This window comes from Alligator mississippiensis, chromosome 1 (assembly GCF_030867095.1).
Source record: "Alligator mississippiensis isolate rAllMis1 chromosome 1, rAllMis1, whole genome shotgun sequence".
Classification (NCBI taxonomy): domain Eukaryota; kingdom Metazoa; phylum Chordata; order Crocodylia; family Alligatoridae; genus Alligator; species Alligator mississippiensis.
Window position 1 is genome coordinate 308,037,936 of NC_081824.1, and position 20,733 is coordinate 308,058,668.

Genomic DNA, 20,733 nt, shown 5'->3' on the forward strand with positions numbered 1-20,733 from the left:
TCCTAGAGCAGTCACCTTCTCTCTCAATGCAGTTTCATGTTCCCGAAAGAGGCAATCACATTCCTTATTTGCCAGGCCTTGTTTCTCCCTCTCCCACTTTAATTATCCCTCTGAATCCTCTCCTCTTCCTGATGTCATAGTTGCTCTGCTCAGAGCTCCATAAGTCATTCACCTTTCTTAGCTTCTTGTATGTATAGTCAACAGCCCTTTTCTTTCTGGTGCTGTGCCAAACTCTTCTGGCCAAGAAAGGACAAAGCAGGGTGAAAGCTGTGAAGGGTCTGTTAAGGCTTGTGCAGTCCCGGGTTCCTACATGCTTTCAGATTGGGAAGTGCAGGCAAGGACAAAGGAAATCAAAAATGTTATTCATGTCTTTTATGCAAATAGAGAAAGTTTAACTCCTCCCTCCCCCCAATTACCAGCAGATAAACAAGGCTACAAATTGCAACTTTTAGCAAGGTAAGAATGCTGTGTTCTCTTCTTCATTAGTGGCTTCACAGGCCTCTGCATGTGGATTAAACCTTTCTCCTACTGGTGAATACAAATTTATAATCAGGTAAGTAGAGCGGCCTTGCTTTGCTTGTATTCTCATCCTGACAGTGTCAGGGGAAGGGTGGTATAAATGTAGTTTCTGTCCAGTGGTCTTATTGGAATGTGTAGTTTTCTATTGAAGTTAACACAATACTGGAAAGACACCCATTTTCTTCAAGTGCTATGGTGGAAAAGAGAAGCAATATTCCTATCTGCCTGAGATCCAGAAAGACTTAGAGTGAAACCATTCAAAAGTCTAGTAACACCATTCCACATTCTCTGACTAGAAAGGTATGGTTGGTGATTAAGTTGGAAATCACCATTTTGCCCTGATACTGAACTTGATGGAGCAGTTGGAACTTCTAGTAAGAGGGGAAAAACAAACAAGACACTTTGAAAACACTGATCACTTCCCAAGAGTGGTAGAGGGTTAGAAGATGCACTCCAGCTGCTGGAGTGAGTCCCTCCCCACCTTCTCCTTTACAGCATTCTCTTATGTGGGGTAGGTGGAGGATTTGTGGGTGATCTCACAGTTTGGAGCCACAAAAATTTTAATTTTCTTCATAGTGTATCAATCCCTGAGTTCAATAAATGCAGGCATATGTGAATGAGAATAACAACACACTTTAATTTGTGGAGCTCTGCACAGTGTCTGCACACTGTTTCTCTCGCTGTCTAACTTAGTTCTTCCCGCATTTTTCCTCAGCATGACCCCATTTATGGCCCCATTTCCTCAGCATGGCCTGTCACTTCCAACTCACAGCCCCCCACCCCCATGACCCTATCCACTGATGTTGTGGGTCACAACCCATAGTTTAGGAACTGCTGGGACTGTCTCTGAGGGACCATCTCCCAATGCCTAACTCACTTAGTCACTTGTTGGGGAACATCTATAAATTATAACTTTTATTTTTATTCATGACATTAATGACCTTTTGCTTTAAACTTTGTTTCTGGACATAGGCTCAGAAGTTTGAAAATGGATACTGTGCTTTTTTGTTCATTAAATTCTCTGATCCAGAGGCAATTGGCAAGGGACACTGGTATAGACTTAGCTATGGGAGAGGAGATCCCTTTTCATTGGGAAACAGGATCCTGTCTGGTTTCTGGTGCTTGTGAAAATAAAAGGTTTGCACTGATTCTATGATCATAAGGGGAACTTGCAAATGAGTGCGCACATGCATTTCCCCAGCATGTGTGCCACTGCCAGTTGTCCCTAGGGAGTGCCCCTGCACTTGCGCTCTGGTGCGGGGTAAATTGCATCAAGTGGGGTAAGGGAGGCTGGGGCCAGCACCCCATCAGCCTTTCCTTGGGTCCTGGGGGCATCTCAGGACTGCAGTGGCAGTGACCCAGGTGTGTGGAACCCGGCCAGCAGCCAGTGTGGCTCTGGCTGCCCAGGCTCTGGTTTTGGGTGGCACACGTTGTTGCCACGTGCACTGCGCTTTCTTTTCAGCATGGTTTATTTTGATACCAGGATTTCCTGGTATCTAAATTTGGCTCTGTGCTGCAAATATGCAGCATGGAGAACCAACTTGTGTGCACAGGGTTTGTTTTGCTGTGCCTCAAAAGCCTTGGGTTCGCCCATGTGGATCCACCCAAGGAGAGTGGGAGGGGTTGATGAGGGGTAGGGGGAAAGGATGCAAGGCAGAGGACTGTAAGGTACCTAGGATGGAAGAAAGTCTGTGTTAAGCCCCTCTTGGTTACAAATAGACTCCAAAATGTTCCAAAGCAAAAACCTTTCCTTTCTTCTTCAGTGCTGATTGTTGGTGTTCTACTGAGAACCATGTGTTTTGCACATGGTCTCCCTTTTGGTGGCCTGGGAGGTAGAGGAGCCTGGGGTTTTGGAAGTGGAGGGATTAGGGAAGAAGCAGCCAAATGGCTCTGGCATCATGTCCACTCAGATAAAGAGGCACCACGGGATTGCAGCATGGAGCTGAGGGGAGTGTGTGGAAGGGAAGGTGCATTTCCCATTGACTTTCCTTATTTTGGGTGTGCCACAGGATGGGGGCAAATGGGGCTGGGGATCCTCAGAAAAAAATGTCCTCTGCCACATTTAAGTTTCTGCCTGTCCTGTGGTGGCCACTGTAGGACCATACGACTTGCAAAGATGATTAACAAGACCCATCTTGTTCTCTTGGTGATCCCCTACACTTGTCACTTCCCTGGCTGCTGGAGAAGAGGACTGGCTCGCTGGGAGTCAAGTAGAGGCTAACCTGGAATGGAGAGGCAGGTTTCATTATAGTACAAAGGCAACATGCTGCATACTGGCTTGTATTGGTCTTGGCTAGTCCCAAAGAAAACTCACTTTACTACTTCATCAGTCTTAAATAATTTGAAACTAGGGTAAACTGCACTGGAGCAGTACATGTGCTAGATACAAGACTCACTACTCAAGACAAGCTCTTAGATATTACTGTGGTGCTGTAGCCTCACAAATACGTGACTATAGAACAGAAATAGTAAAGGAGCCTTGAGATTGCTTTAATTTCACCAGAAGCAGAATAGCCACTTCCCGCATCCCCAGGACTTTAAAAAGCAGCTCAAGTAGATAAGAGAATCAGAACCAGGCATAGTAACCAAAATATGCTCTCTTTTAATTGAAGACAAATTCCATTTTATTTCCAAGTTGTCATTCATAATATTTATTACTCATTTAAAACATTTTTCAACCACATCTCCTCTGTTCTGTTTTAAAATGATTTCTATTGCTATCTTTTTCTCTTCTCTATTGCTTCTTATTTATTTTTCTCACCAACCAACCAATAAGAACGAGAGAGAGAGAGAAAGGGAGCACACAAGCTGCTTGGGAATGAACAGAATGAGAAAGCAAAATTGAGCACTGAATTTATCTAAGTATAACAGGGCACAGGGAGGGCTCTCTCCAATATATAGCTGATGGCTTATCTAATAGCAAAAATGCCCGATAAGAAGTAAATGATTTGGCAAGAGAGAAATGTGCCTCTTTGCCTTCAATACACACATTTCAGTTTGCTATTCATATACCTGTAACCACAAAAAATTCTTTCAGGATTTTTCTGTTAAAAGAAGAAGCATGCCTACTGTAAAAACATATAACAAGGAACTTGTTAAACTAAGTTCATGCCTAAAGGAAATGTTTGGGATGTGTAATTTCTGAAGCCTACTTGGAAGCAACTTAAATTATTGTTTCAATAAAACTTACTTGAGAGAAGCCAAGAGTGCTTCCTGGGAGCCTTAAATCTAGCTACACATAATGGAATAAGAAATCCTGCGTGAAGAAACTTATTTCAAGTGTGAAACATTTGAACATCTTTGTGGCTGTTGAATTTCTTAGGTTTTCTTTTTATCCCATCTGACATGAACATTTTTGCATTTGAAGTGGTGGATCATGCTAAATATATTAAAGCAACTGGCATCAGAAAAAAAGTGGGGGGAAGACATTTGAGGTATGTATGTCTGAACAGATTGTGCTCTGTTTACTTGACAACAACCTTTACCTGATTTAAGTGTATTGCAGTTATGTGCTGTACCAAACAGCTTGTAAGTTTAAAACACTTTATACCCTGTTATTTTTCTGGCTGCTTTCAAAGCATTTGGGAGTGGGACAGGAGAGTGGTTTCAACTTCAGCTTTTGAAATACCTCAGCTCGTGGGAATCATAAATTCACATCTCAACAACATTATTAGGCCTTTCCTCCTTCTGGCAAGGTAGGTTAATTGAGTTCCATGCAGTTTACTGGATGTGGGTCTAGTTGGGCAATTGTGTAAAACCTGAGGTATGCCTGTTCCATGCAGGCTGTCAAGATCAGACAGTACTTTGGGGAAGGGATTGATTTTTTTTTTATTTTTTTGCCCCAATTTGCTTTACAGACTGTTCCTCTTTTCCCCACTGTAATAGACTGTGCTGTACTCAAGTTGGCAAAGACTCTTTGATCCAAAGGTTCCTGCCATTCACTGCTGCTATTATAACACTTTGTAGGTACATCTACAAGTGCAATTAATATGACTGAATAAACTCCAGCACAATTTTAGCTGGAGTAAACTAATCCCAATGTCACCATCTACACGTGCATTTAAGCATAGTAATTCACTCCGCCATTGAATAGTACCTGTGCCTGACAGGACTATCCTATGCCCTAATTGCAGCGCATGTGTAGATGGTGACACTTTACTGGGCAGAAAATTAGTCTACTGCACAATAAAGCACATGGGTAGATGCACCCTGTTAGTCACTGCTACTGTTCATTTTTCAAAATTGTTTCCAAGAGATATTTCCGTAGCTGATCTCTGCGAAATGGCAGGGTGTTTGAGTGAACATTGCCAGATGCAATACATAGCTCAGTTGGCTTAAACCCTTTCTCCACCTCAAAAGAAAAGTTGGAAATGTCACCACATAAGCTGGCTCTGTCATTTTTGTGTGGATAACAACTCTCCCACTGAAAACAATGAAAAGTGTTGCAGTGGTGTGAACAAAAAACAAATCTGAGCAGGAAAAGCATTATTGCAGGTGCTGACTGGAAGGGAGGAAGAAAGAACCCAGCTAAACTCACTGATCCCAGGCTGGTTTTGCAGGAACAGAAGACAAAAACAAACAATGTTTTAGTAATTAACTGAGCAAATTTGGCCAGGATATCTTCTGCGAGACAATACATGTAGAACATTATACCACCGTTGTTGTACAATCACTTTTCAAACCTTCTTTCTGAGAAATCTGAATGGCTACCAGTTAATTAGTGATCTATTTACAGCAAAGGTCAATAAACAAAGCTCTACACTAGACTTAAGTCATTGCATTGGAGCTCCAGGTCCTGAAAATGTAGAGGACATTCAGGTTGCTTCCTGTGAAATACATTTTAGTGTCATAACAAAAATATACAAAAAGTCAGATTAGCAGCCCCTGTGTCCAGATCCAGTCATATCTATGGAATTCAAAGCATTGGCTCTCTAGAAGCTGTTAATTACCTGTCAACCATCTGGAATACTAGAGGTTCACACATTTTTATCAGCCTAGCAAATTAATAGTATAACCCAAGAGCAGGAACAAAGGCTAAATTGTTTAGCTGGACAGAGTAATGTGTGGTCTTTCCAGGCCAAGATTAATGGAGAAACAGAAAAATGGTGTTCTTTGTAAAACTAAGTCTGCAGTGACCTTAACCCTGGCAAACATGCTTAATAAATTCAGTGCTATTTGCCAGTTAAACTGAAGACTAAACAGGGCTATAAAAACTGTTTGGAAAACTTTCCAATCTGAGGTTCTGAGAAATTTAGTTGGTTTCAAGTTTAGGAGCCAGCAGCATTGCTTCCACATGAAATACTGACACACTGTTAAAAGTGTGACTTGATTTTCATAATTTCATAGTGGATGTACTTCTGGTGTTTGCATGCTTATATTTTCAGGACAATACAGCCTTTGTATATGTTAAAATTCCCACTGATATGCAAGCCTCTTGGATCAAAGCCAGAGAGTGTATAGACTTCATGAGCATTATTTCCTGTATTATGGCAGCACATAATACATCCACTGTAGAAAGCACTGTATAAACACAGTGTAAGAGATGGTGTCTGGACTGAACATTTGCAATTTGTATAAATTCTGGAGTTCACAGAAGCCACTCCATAGTTTAGGTTAAGATATATATAAAAAGATGACAACTACTAAGCATCAGTGAAGAAGGAAGAATGAATTTTGTATGGATTGACCCCTTTAAAGACCATTTAATTCTTTTATTGATGAGCTGACATTTATTAGGTATTAATAATCACAGAATCATAGAGCTGGTATGACCTTAAGGATCATCCAATCTAACCCCTTGCACTGAAGCAGCTTTACTGTACTCAAGCTATCTCTGACAGATGCTTATACAGCTTTCTTAAGAGATCCAGTGATCCTTTGGGATTTTATAGTGTATTGTAATATCTAGCTGCTCTGACATTTATAAGTTTTTCCTCGGGTTTAAACTAAACTTACCTTCCTACAATTTAAGCGCACTCCTTCTCGTCTTACCCCTAACAGCAAAGGAGAACAGGTATTCGCCATCCCCACTTCATGGCAATGTTTCAAATATTTGAAAACAGTCCTCATGTCACCCTGTACTCTTTGTTTCTCCCAGATTGAAACTTTCCCCAGCTTACTTGTTTTCAAACCCTTGATGGTCTTCACTGCTCTCCTGTGGATCTTCCTCAATGTGTTCACATCCTTCTTCATATATAGTGTCTAGAACTAGACACAGTATTTGTTTTCTTTGCAACAGCTTCACAGTGCTGTTTGTGATCCACCAAAACCCCCGATCCTTTTCAGCAGCACTGCATCCTAGCCAGTGTCTTTTCAACTTTGTCTTTGTACAACAAGATAAATATAAGGCACCTCCCATAGGGAAGAAAAGTTAAGTGCATAATTGACAGCCTAGTTATTTTATTTGTTAGTTTTATATGCAACCCTTCCCCTAAAAAGCTCAGGGTGGCTTACTGTAAAAGACAGAAAACTTATGAAAACAGAATACAACATGAAATTAAAAAAGAATAATGAAACAGACTCTCACCAAACCCCCTGAATTCAGAAGTGACCCATCCCACCCCACCTACCCCTGCTCTCCTGCCTCTCAGCAAAAACAACATCCACTGCACCCTAATCTAACCTCAGTTACCAACACCCATTCATTACCTCCAGAAAGAAAACAAAAAAAATACCACCATCCTCTACAACCCACCTCATCCCTACCCATTATCTCACAGCCAGGAGAATCCATTCTCTCACCTAATATTTCCTCCAATCTAGTACCTCCCTCCTCTTCTCTCACAGGTCAGGGAAGAGAAAAGGGGCTAGTTATGCCAGCCTTCAAATCCCACTTATCCTCTTCTCTTCCCAAAGAAACCCATTATTCAATTCAAATAAGCAATACAACAAAATCCCCTTTCCCCCATCTCTGTCCCCACCAAAGAGCAACACCAAGTATGTCCGTAAATACCAGGGTGGCCTGCAGTACTTAAAAAGTCCACAGGCCATACAGTACTTGCTCAGTGTCCTAGCCTTTCATTGCTCTAGGCTTGATGTTTAGAACAGTGGGGGGATGTAAGAAGAGGCAGAAATGCTAGCAACCCCTGTTCAGCTGCGTTTATTGAAATAATTTTGGATTTTAATTCTTACTTTAAAAGCATTTGCATAATGAAACCAGATAAGCAACCCAGACCCAGCTGGTCCCAATCAGAAGGTCAGGGAAATTTATTATGTGAACAGGCACCACCTGCAGCAAGCCCAGAGCAGCACCCTTGTCCCAGCTGAGTTGAGCGAGTCAGTCATGGCAGCCAAATCCCTGAAGCCAGAGGCAACATGTTTCATCTGCTCTAGCTTTTGAAAGCCAGGCCCTGCCCACAACAATCTTTTCTGGGTGAAGGCACAAGTTATTGATTTTGACTCTCTGTGTGTTTCTTTGTCCTGGTTTTGACTCTTGGCTTCAATTTCAGTTTCTAATTCTGGTAGGAACTTTGGTATCCTCTGACTCCACTTTTCTGCTCTTGATCTGGTTTGATCGCTGGCTTTTGATTTCTGATGCTGGTTCACCTCAGCTTGCTTTGTCTTTGGCTTCAGCTTCTGATTCTGGTTCTGATCTATCTTGACTTTGGCTATGACTCCCAATTCTAGTTCAGGCACCAGATTCCTCCATACCCTCAGCTCCTTGGAAACCAACTTGGACTGCATCTGTGCTTCAGGTACCTAACCACTAGGCCAAAGCATCCACACCTTGGTTCCTAAGAGTTTGCTGTCCCATTCAGTTTTGTGTCATCTGCAAATTTGGTGAGTATGTTCTCCAATACTTAATCAGTCATATGTGAAAAAGGAGTGTTAGGAAAACATTAAAATGACAGATTCAGAGACCTTAAAGTCTATGTTCTAATTTGACCTCAAATATAACAGATGCTCAGAAACCTCACCCAGGGATTTCTTTGTCAAGTCCATAAACTCTATTTGAGCTGCAACTGCAATCTCTGCACTTCCTTAAGATTTGCTTTGAAGATTTCTCCGTCTCTTAAGATGTTTGCTACCCTTCAACTCTTGTTAAGAGCCTACAAATATGAGTTTGTTAGTAACTACGCCAAAGAGACTGATGTGTACAGTTTCAATTGCTATTGGAGTGTTTGGGGTTCAGGAGTTTCGAAGGAAGTCTCTGGAAAGTCAAAGAAAGCCATTGGCTGGACACAGGTACTAGCAAGTACAACTGCTTGAAGGTCATGAGGAGCTCGTAGGAACTTCACCCTTGTGACAGAAGTAACTCTGTGATCTACACCTGAAGAATTGCATGTCTCTAGGACACGGCAACTCTCCTAACTCTCCACAGTTAGTTCTCCTGTAAACTACTGCACAAATGATTCTTGTTCTATAGATTGTGCAATATTGTCACCAGAGGCATAATAGTGCAGCTTGATGTGTTGGGTAGCACTGATACATGGCGCAGCACCAACTGACATGCTGTTGGTGGCTGTGGTTGTCTAGTTGCCAGCTATTACAATAGCTATTTTTGTGCCCCTCCCCTTCCTAAAAGGTAGTACTCAGAAGTGTTGCCCTGGTCACCTGTCCTTCACCTCAGTTAAGCTCCTGATTGTCACTGTAAAGATGATATTCAGCATTGTGGTGACTGGGACTCTATACATAGATTTCAGTTTTGCTGTTCCTGTTCCCTCGTACAATAAATATAATCCTTAGAATCAGGTTTCTGCAATGAATACTCATGTTTGAGTTAAACATTAGTATCCATGAATATTCTCCATTACTCATTTTGAAACATGTCATTTCTGGTGATATTCATCTTAGTAAATTTATTCACAGGTTCATACGTCTCATTTATATTCCTAATAAATAGCAAGAGAGAAATGATCTAAAATAAAAATAAAAAATAACCTCCCAGAAGGTATTATGAGCAATAAACAGAATTTATAAAGAGCAGGTCTTGTCAGAAAAACCTTAGATGCTTTCCAAGGCAGAATTTCTAAAATGAGGATAGATTTTTATATCACCTTTTCTCCACATAGGCCCCGATTCTGCAAGCATATATTAAAAGGAGCCAAAATAACTCCTAATGAATTATGTTCCTGGGATGGCCCATAGTCTAGCCCTTCAACTGGACCTAACCCAGGCTCTTGTGGCATTCCATCATACATCTCTACCCAGGCTTATGTAACCTACTGTTCCTCATTACTGCTTGTTTGCAATGCTTCAGCTGCTTTTCAGTATACGTGACAGTATTCGCATCCAAACTGAAATTAATTAATTTTGAGAGTAAGGTTTCAAGAGACAATGCATCAAATGCTTTCCTGTAATCCAAAGGGATTGCTATTAGTGCTAAATGCTAAGCTCAGTGGGAAGTGTTTGCAAGATTGTGGGTGTATTTAACATCTTCATTAATAGTCTATGGTAGAAAAGGAAATAAGCAATGATGTGTTACATTAATTAAATTTGTGGACGATATTAAATTTGCAGGAGTCTCAATGGCCAGTGAGGACAGAGAAATTATACAAAGGGACCCAGAGAGAATAAAAATGGGTAGAAAATAAGATTCAGTTTTGAAAACATGCAAACCAATACTTTTGAGGAAAACAGTACTGGTAAGAAACACTTTGGAGTGATAATGACAGCAAATTAGTTAGGAGTTTGCAATGCAACCAGACTTCTAAAAAGACTAATTCCATTCTGGATTGCCTACACAGAGGCATTGAAACAGGGAGAATTGAAGTAACATATTTACTTGATGCCAAGGTTTTTTTTCCCCATTTTAATGTGGTGGGGCAGGGAGCCCCTCATCTTGGATGCAAGTGGAAGGTAGATGGCTGCTGCAGCTCTGACTCTGGCCCCAGACTGGGGTTGAGATTGGGATTGAAGTTGTGGCTGCTGACTAACCCCTGCCACTTCTTTCCTCACTGCCTATTTACACTTTGGCTCCAGCAGGGCTACATTCCCACTGCTGTCTGGGGCAGTAGCACAGTTGTCCTGGGCTCAGCCCAACCTGTTGGCAGTGGTGGCAGGTGTGGAGGGGCTTGTAGCAGGGGGGGCAAGTAGTGGTGGTTGGGGGACACATGGCAGGCGGCAAGGTTTGGAAGAGTAAGGGGCAGGTATCACACTGATTAACATACCCCACTATCTTTCCCCTATTGTCTCCCTCACTTCCCGCCCCCGTTTGCTCCACTGCAGTGAATGGGGAGGGGGGTGTTAAATTCATTTTAAATCCCCAATGTCAGCAGTCACTTTAACCCCCCACTTAAGTAGACTTGAATGGCCCAAATCCAAAACCCGTCTCAGCAGCCAGTTAACCTTAGAGATGCCTAATCTTGCTGGACAGGGCCTCCATAGGTACTGGCTGTTGTACTTCTGTGCATGCCCAGAACTGCCCTACTACAAAAATCAGGTCACGAAGCTCCCGCCTAAGTCTCATCAGGCCCACACCACACTTATAGGCTCAGCAGTGCCATACTCATGAGCACCATGTGGAGAAGCTTGAGTGTCCAGAGGAGAGCCACGTGAATAATTAGAGGACAAGAGAGCAGGCCTTATGAGGAGAGGCTGAAAGGCATGGGACTCTTCAGCCTGGAGAAGCGCAGGCCCAGGGGTGACTTGGTGGCAGCCTATAAGTACGTAAGTGGTGTGCATTAGGGCTGTGCAAAGCTTCGGTAGCCAATTTCGATTCAGAAGAGATTCAGCCTGATTCAGTGGCCGAATCTTTTAATCGAATTGGGAGACCAATTAAAAGGTCCGAATTGAATCAGCAGTCTTGGAATTGATTTGGAAGGCTTGCAGCAAATAGAAACTGAGAAGAGGGAGGGGGATGGGGTGATCTTGCATATTTGGAAAACAGCAGTTTTTCCACCCTTCTTAACCTGATACTGACATCTGTAGCTGGCCAGTGACTGTGATCTTTCTCCGAGTTCCCTTCCAATCGCAGCACTCTAGAGGATGTAGAAACAACATATAAAGCTGTGTCTGAAGTGATCTGTGCCTGCACCTATCTCCTTGAAACTTGGCCCTCATGCCTTCAGAAGGGGGTACCATCCCTGCTGTTTTCATTCAAATCTGCAAAAGAACGACAAAGTAATAGGTATTTTAGTGATTCCCCATTATAGTCTATGGCTGAATCAAATCGGGACAGTGATTTGAATCACTGAATCGAATCACCATCCCTCCGAATTGGCCAAATCCAAAGGGAATACTTGTTGCTTTGCACAGGCCTAGTGTGGATTGGGAACTGGGAGAATGTCTTCACCAGGGCACCCTGAGGGAAGACAAGGTCTAATGGTCACAAACTCCTGGAAGACTGTTTTTAGGCTCAATTTAAGAAAAAACTTCTTTTCTGTCCAAGTCTCCAAGGCCTGGAATAGACTCCCCCCAGAGGTGGTGAAAGCACCTACTCCAGATACTTAAAAAAAAACACTTGGATGCCTATCTTGCTGGGATCATTTGACTGCAGCTGATTTCTTGCCCTTTTGGCAGAGAGCTGGACCTGAAGATCTTGATAAGTCCCTTCCAGCCCTAATGTCTATGAAATCTATATGTTGGGCTGCATGCTTTCATAATGCTTAATGTAAAATAGTTATCTAACCTAGACCACGAGAGAAATGTCCTCAACATAGATACCATAGTACCTTGCATTTTTTTCAGTAAACTTAACCATGTAGAATTAGGCCATACTGTGGCTGTTCTGTGAAGGAGAGAGGTGAGTCCTTCTTAGTTTGGGAGTTGGTTAGTGCAATTCTGAAAAATAATTTTATTGTATTTTGTTTTAGACACTAAATGATAGGAAATGGAAATGTGTTATTTTAGGGTTATAGTTATGTTCAAACCTAGCAGATAGGTATATGTCTACTTGTACCTTTCCAGAATACCAGTCGAACTGCAGCATTTCTAGACTTGCCCTGTTGGATCCATTTGTCTGGACTTGGTAGGAACTGGTAAGTAGACTAGGGAAAGATTAGGGAAAAGTGGTTTTTGGTGTTAGGGCTTGTGTTGGGATAATTATTACTGGGTTAATGAGAGCATTTTAAAAATTGTGCTTGAAGAAAGTGTAAGAAGCACTGAGAAGGATTTTTCTAATCTGATCCATGCTGTCTTGGTAAAGCAGAAAGGTATTCATGTTGGCTTTGCAAGAGCAGAAGAATTGTTTTGATAGCCAGGATGGGATACTTATCAGTGAGGCATGCCAGGATATTCATTAATAAGCATTTATACAGTTCTGTAAGGGTTTAATTGGTCCCATTTTTTTTTTATCTACCTCTTTCTCTGAGACCAGTTACCCTTTCTTTCCTATACACGGGAGTATCACTAGCCACTCTATGAAAAGCTAAATTCTGGTTGTGTAAATTAATGAGTTGTCTCACCAACCCAAACAGGAACCAAAGAGGGATGTTTTCCCCCTAAGATACAGTTGAGAGCTATAATTTTTGGTCTCTATATTTTCAAAGATGGGGATGTTGAGGTTTTTTTGTGCACGTTTCTTGGCACTTCAGTGGGTTAGCTTCTTTTCTCTCAAAAAAGCTAGAAGCCTGTTCTTTCCTGTGTTACTTCAGAAACACTGTAATAATAATAACAAAATATAGCCTGGACACACAGTGCTGAGAAATGGGTATTATTGCCATTTTAAATTATTATTTTGGTTGCCAGTTTTGGTTATTTGTGGTTTGGTGGGGTTTTTTTGTCTACAATTTTCTCATACAGTTAAAGGCTGAGAATCATTACATCTGCATCTTCTCACAACATATAACAGGATTTCAGGCAACAACGATGCTTGACTTCATTCCATCTAGTCACATCCTGAAAAAGAGATTAAGTTGCCTGGGTGAAACATTAATTTCTGAGATTTCTATACTTAATTCTCATCCCAAACTGCTGCAGGACTCTCAAGCATGACTAAAAGTAAGAAGAAAGAAGTTAGGCTTTGTATTTTACATTCAGCAGCAGCTACCCACATTTATCTACAGTAAAAATGCTTGTGCATCTGCTTTCTTCCTCAGGCTTTGATGCATACTAATTATTTTCTTATGTATATTAACCAGGGTTTTATAGCTTTGCCTGTTTTGTGCACTCCATTTCAAATTTTTATCCTATAGCTTTTCTGCTTTCTTACTTGCTTTCAGCTGAATATACTCCTTTATAAAAAGTCTAGTGCAATTTTTCTTTCATACACAGTCAAATTCTTGTAGGTTTATTGGTACTGTATAGCACAGAGATCACACTTTTAAAAAGGAGCTTCAGGTTTCCTGGATAAGGTGAAAACCTGCAACATACTGAGGTAAACTGCCTTACTTTATAATGTTTCACTTGCCTCCAGCCATGAACTAGACCAGCCAAGTACCTTTATAATCACTCCCCTGGCATTCACAAGCTCACCCACAGCCTACTTAACTTGGCATCATGCATATACAATACATATGGCTTACAGATGCTACAGGTAGTGCACAAATGAGTCCAGCTCTAAACTTTGTTCCATTTGGCCAGGTTTCATATCCCACTGTTTCTAACATGTCTTTCTGTTTAATTTCCCTGTAAAGAAATCTATTTTTTCACAAAACACTTCCCTTTTCTCCACTGTGCTTCCTTGATATTTACCAAGCACATATTTGTTATTTCAGGTCAATAGGGTTTGAATAGTAATTTACATTTTTGCATGATTGATGACCAGCTCTGTATGACAGAGATACTTCTTCCCTTTGAACAAAGTCATAAATCCCCCATATGCTTGGCAGTAGAAATACCCTTTCCTTTCCCTGCTAGGCATGAATAATAGGCTCCTCACAATTGGCATTAATATTGAACCTGGCCAATACACCTTGCTATGCCTCAGCAGCTCTTTTCATGGTCTATGGGCTTCCTTTATTAACAGGTCAGCTTGAGAATTGAACCTCTTGAAGTAGCTAGGATTCCCAATCCCTTCCTAACAATTTGAGCATGTTATTTAATCCCTGCAAGCCCATAACATTTTAAGATGAGAGCTACCTACACATTTTTTTGAGATGCAGTCACCCTTTGTTAATTTTGATCTCTCTCTCTCACACTCACACACGGGATATGCACCAGTACGCATGCGCGCGCGCGCGCACACACACACACACACACACACACACACACACACACTCAATTTTTAATTTATTGCAGGAATCAGATGGTGAAGAATAATTTATTCTAAGTAAAGCACTTAAAACATTTGTTACTATCAGTCAGTAGCTAGGAGTTTATATTTTATTGCATGACTAAGAATTTCCCTATTTCTCTTGTAAAAGAAGAATGTGGATTTGCACAGTTGCTTCTAGATGTCTCTCTCTTCTGGCTAGATTCTCCCGTTGAAAAGCAGATATAAAAAACCTTTCCTCTGTTGTAAAATACTGAAATTCAACCAGTAGCAACCTTGACTGATGAACTGATCCTACATGCAGGCACCAGTAAACAACTCTTTCTTGGAAAATGGATTCTGTAAGTATGGTGTTTATAATGATCTACATCTATTGTACCTCAAAGCTTTCAGATGGAATATTTTAGTTTGTAAGTGAAAATCATACGTATTTCTAACTGCCAGTGCTGCAACCCTAACGTAAGAGATGGGTTGTGTATTGTCCTATGCATGGCCTTCTGCAATAAAGACTGTGGGCTGGATTAGACTCCCTGAATCATTCACACTGAGTGGGAACTTTCAAAAATGCCTAAAGGACTTATACTCCCAGATGTGAGCAGCGGGGTCCCCCAGGACTCAGTCCTCGGGCCCGCACTGCTTAACATCTTCATCAGCGACTTGGATGAGGGGGTTGAAAACACACTGCTGATGACACTAAGATGTGGGGCAAGGTGGACACACTTGAAGGGAGAGAGAGGCTGCAACTAGATTTAGACAGACTACAAAAGTGTGCAGACGAGAATAGGATGGGTTTCAATGTAGACAAATGCAGGGTGCTGCACCTTGGGAGAAGGAATCCACAGCATACATACAGGCTGGAGAGTTCCCTTCTTGAAAGCACAGAGGCGGAAAGGGATCTTGGAGTCATTATTGACTCCAAGATGAACATGAGCCGCCAATGCCAGACCTCAGCCAGCAAAGCCATCCATACCTTGTCGTGCATCCAAAGATGCATCTCAAGCCGCTCCCGAGAGGTGATACTCCCTCTCTATGCAACACTGGTCAGGCCACAATTGGAGTACTGCTTCCAGTATGGGGCGCTGCACTTTAAAAAGGATGTGGCCAGCCTGGAGAGGGTTCAGAGGAGGGCCACCCATTTGGTGAGAGGGCAGGAGGACAGGCCATATGAGGAGAGACTGAGGGACCTGAACCTGTTTAGCCTCAGCAAGAGGAGGCTGAGGGGGGACCTGGTGGCTGCCTACAAACTCATTAGGGGAGATCATCAGCAAATAGGAAGAGCCCTTATCTCCCCAGCACCACCTGGGGTGACAAGGAACAATGGTAGTAAGCTGATGGAGAATAGGTTTAGGTTAGAGATCAGAAGGCAATATTTTACAGTTAGGGTGGCCAGAATCTGGAATCGACTTCCTAGGGAGGTGGTCCTCGCCCCTACCTTGGGCAAATTCAAGAGGAGGTTGGATGATCACCTGTCTGGGGTCTTGTGAACCCAGCATTCATTCCTGCCTGTGGCAGGGGGTCAGGCTAGATGATCTGTTCAGGTCCCTCCTGACCCTAGCTACTATGAAACTATGACCAAGGAAGAGGTAACTCACTTTATTTATTTATGTATTTATTTATTTTTGGTGCCTTGATAAATCTACCTGCTGCTTTTAGCAGTGAAAAGAAAGATGATAATCTAGTTAAGATGTTGGTTTGGGTCACAGGAAGTGCCCATGGAATTTCTGCCTCACCCCAACCTTCAATAAGTGATCACCAGTAAGTTACCTTTTGGTGCCTTGGTTTCCTTACATGCAAACCAGGGATAATATGACAGAAGAAGAGTTGACCATTGCCAAATGCCCAGGTACTTTGTTAACGAGCACCATGTAATTATCCAGTGACGAAATACATCTCCAAGGATATATAGCTGGCTCAAATTAAGGGAAAAAACAAAGAAACAAAAAATGGTGGAAGATGCACAAAAAGGAAAGGATGCTTGCTTTCTCAGCCATTTTGGCTCTACAGGGCTAAGAGGAATAAAGGTAACACAAACTAATTTTAGTTGGTAATGTTCCATGGGAGTTCCTTAGGCATCTAAACCCCAACTCAAGTAGATTTGAATTGCCCAAATCCAAAACCCCTCTCTCAGCAGCCACTTAATCTTGGAGGTATCTAATCTTGCTGGGCAGGGCCTTGATAGGTGCCTGCAGTTCTACTTCTGTGCATGCCTAGAACCACCCTACTCCAAACATCCGGTCATGAAGCTCCTGCCTAATTCCCATCAAGCTCCAGAAACAGTGTCTCCATGCCTAAGCCTTCTGAGGTATAAGATGCAGTGAAAGTGCTCAAAGTGCACATGACATGCTCACAGGCCCAGGCCCTTCAGAAAGTAGAGTCAGAGCTGCTTTCTTTTTAAAGCATGGGTGGAGGAAGAAATGTTACTGTAACTTTTCACCATTTTATATCATGTGCTGGCTACAAATGTCCATCTTGGGATCCTTAAAATTCTGGTTTATTAGGCGGATTGAAACACTAATGAGTTAAATCATAAACCTTGGGGCTGGTCCTTCCATACACACACACACACACACACACACACACACACACACACACACACACACACACACACACAGTAGCAAGCTACAAGAGTCAGGTATACCTATCCTACAGGTGCTGGAGTCTGTCGTTGAGGCTTCTTTCAGCGTGGTGTTATTTTCCAGAAGGGGGTCACCGGCTGGTCCTTCTGGCTGGACAGGTCGGGTGCTGGTCAAGTTGGAGATCAAGAGGGCGCCACTGAGGGTCACTTTTCACTGCTTTTTATCTGTCCTTGGCAGACTTTGGTGACTCCCCAGTTTTCAGGTTTGCCCAATCCAGGGGTCGTTGACCCTCGTGGGACTTCCCCCCCTTGGTGGCTACTGGATGGCATCTGTCAGCCCCATGGGTCGTCTGCATGTACGTGCAGGTTTAAGAGTCCGTTGATGAATTTTGAATAGGGCTCTGGGAGCGGTCGATTTGGAGATATTCAGCCTAAAAGTTGGTCCCTGGTATTGATTAACTCAGGCCAGGGCATTTAGTCCTTGATCAGTGACGTTTAGAGATGTCTCAGTTGTTACATCGTCTTCTATTGAGTTCTTCCGTTGGTTGATCTGCAGTCTCCCAGGTGTTAATTGCTGCCTGCTACCATGCTACACATTCAATCACTGATTCACTCGCTCTTTCAGGGGCCAGCCTGATACAGGGAAGGGCAGTTTGATTTCTGCCTTGTTAACATTGTTACAATGTCTAACTTACTTATGAAACTAAACACATTTAGTTGAAAGTTGAAAGGTGAGGAGTATAAAATATAAGTTACAAAAGTAATGCTATGGCACACAAATAGATAAAAATACCAAAATACAAGGGGAGATACAAAATGCACACATACAAATTTCAAGACACAATTCCTTATCTTAAAGTGAAAGAAAGAGGAAGGAAGAAAAGGTAGAAGAAAAGAAACATATCCACAGAGGGGAGAGCAAATGCAGGCAAGAGGAAAAGGGGGCTTTCTCTACACATGGACTAGTGGTTGGAGCACTTGCCCAGGAAATTCAAGACCTGAGTTTGTATCTGTCTTTAGATTATGGAAGTTCCAATCCACATCACCTACCTCCAGCAGAGTGCCCAGACTTGTAGGCTATGATTTGGGGGGCATGGGAGCATTACTCAGCCTCCTAGGTAAAGCAGGCTGTTGTGCAGAAAGGAGTGTACCAAATAAATGAAGCATCAATTCCAACAGGAAAAGTGAGTTTCTAATATATACACCTTTCCTGCTCTTTCTCCCTGCTGTAACTTGAGTAGGAATAATGTGCAAAGAGTGTACCATGCACATAAGCATGTGTTCCAGACATCCAGTCTTTCCACTGTCTTTTCTTGACTTGTTTGTGGGTGGTACTAAAACAACAGCCTTTTATCAGGCAGTTGTATTGGTAGCAATGGCAAAAACCTCCACATACAGGTGAAGTGAACATTCCTCCAATTTATGAACTTACTCAACCCCTTCCACTACCTGATACCTACAGTTGCTATAAGTGTTTTTTCCTAATCCATGGTATAAATTGAGTTTAGAAATGACTATGCCAAGCTGGGTTTTCCTTGTTCTCCAATCTCCATGATCCTTTCAGGAAAGCTGTTTATGTGCTTGTTCTTCAGCCTTTGCTCTGTTCAAAAGTTTATGCAGCAAGAAACACATCAGGTACTCAGTAAGATTCTGAAAGAAATATTAAGGAAACTGTTGAACTGCCTGGAAGAAGCATCAGTTTAAAATATCCGTTTTGGCATTTGTAAGGATAAAAGATCAAAGAGCTTGACAGACATATTTCTAAAAGGTTGGTCTTTAATTTGCAGCACTATGTAAATAGTTATTAATTATTATGATAATATTGGGGCTCGATATGCAGCAGGATTCTAGAATTGGGGATTCTAAATAGAGACAGACTGACATTCTAAAAGCCATGATGGGAATGGAGGAAACTCTTAACAAGCTGGGGTTTGCAATGCCAGGGATTCTGCTTTGTATTGATTTGGCTTTGGAGAACTGAGCTTTCTTAAAGTTCAGATGCTAGAGTGGGAATCTGCACATATGTCGGCCACTACCAAGCCAGATCCTCAGCTGATGTAAATCAGGTTCCATTTAAGTCAATGGAGATGCAACAATTTACTTTAGCAAAGGAAGAATTCTCTTGAATTCAAAGGTATTTTACACCCATATAATTCTTAAATTTTGAAAACATCAAGGGATTACAAGTAATTTAGAACTGCAACTGATTTCTTATGCTCTTACCTATGTTTTACGTTATTAAAATTCATGTTTAAGCAACTTGCTTTCCTTACATGAACATGTGGGTTTTTTTTTTCTTTTGGTCCCCCCGCAATTGCCTGAGGATATACGTATGTTGCTAAGAGAAAAATCTTGAACCTAATAGAAATAGCATACAATGTCATCTCTAACAGGTATCTTTTCTATTAGCATTGGCTCATTAAATTGTTGAGCGTATAACATGAACAGGCTGATAAAAAACACATACACTTTATTAACAATCCAGTTAAATACCTCTTCACTTGTTGGGATTTTCCCTGTCTTTCCTATAACTGAGTCTCCCCCCCAGAAAAATATTTAAAAGTTTCTAGTTTTACAGCATGTGCATTTGAAGGAGACCGAGCTGAAGAAAAAAACCCTTCTTCCCCTTTATGTCATTGGCGGTTAGGAGGCTGTGCTTATATCTATAATACCTTGTGAAATCCTAAGAACATTAATCCCTTCTTTTTTGTTTTCTTTTTTGCCCTTCAGTTTTACTTCATCATGAATTATACTATGGACTGTGGTTTTTATGTTTCATATTTTTAAGGATACTTGCCAAGAATTCAGTGGACTTTATTTCTGTTTATATAATTGTTGCCAGGCAAATAACAGTGGCCTGTTTCACTGCTGTTTCAGTAAAAAGGCATGTGCAGTTTCAGCAGTAAGGCTTTCCTTTTTCTTACTGGAAAATGACTTCTTTAAATTTTTCCTTTTTCTTTTTTCTTTTTTTTGTTTTAATTTAACTTCTGGTTTCTTTGTTATCTAATAGATTTTTGGAATTTTTCTTATGAAAAATTTCTGCTGCAATTCCATTAAGCATTTCCCAGTGGAAAAACTATAATTTTCTGTGACACCTTGGTTGTCATAAATAAGTCCCACTGAGAATGCAAATGTTCACAGCAAGGAATTATCACTTAGTGATAAAGAATGCTTCCCATTTGCAAACTTATCTAAGTCTATTCCAACTACTCAGTTGTTCCAATAAAAGATATCTCCCACAACAATCACTGCCTCTCACTTAGTGAAATGAAATGCAGGGGTGAAAAATTTTGATGTTTCAAAGGTTTGTTAATGTAATATGGACCTTTTTACTTGTAGGTCACCCATTTTGTGTCTGACCTACATCAGAAGTGATAAATCTTTATCTCCAGGTGACTGTTCAGTTGCCTTGATGAAGTAAATGTGTATTCAGTTCAGTTTCTAGCATACTAGTGATCATTACTAAATCACTAGCATAGTTTTACTGATATTTACTAGGGGTATATGAAGTGGGCCCTATTTGATTTGGATTTGAATTTGGCCCATA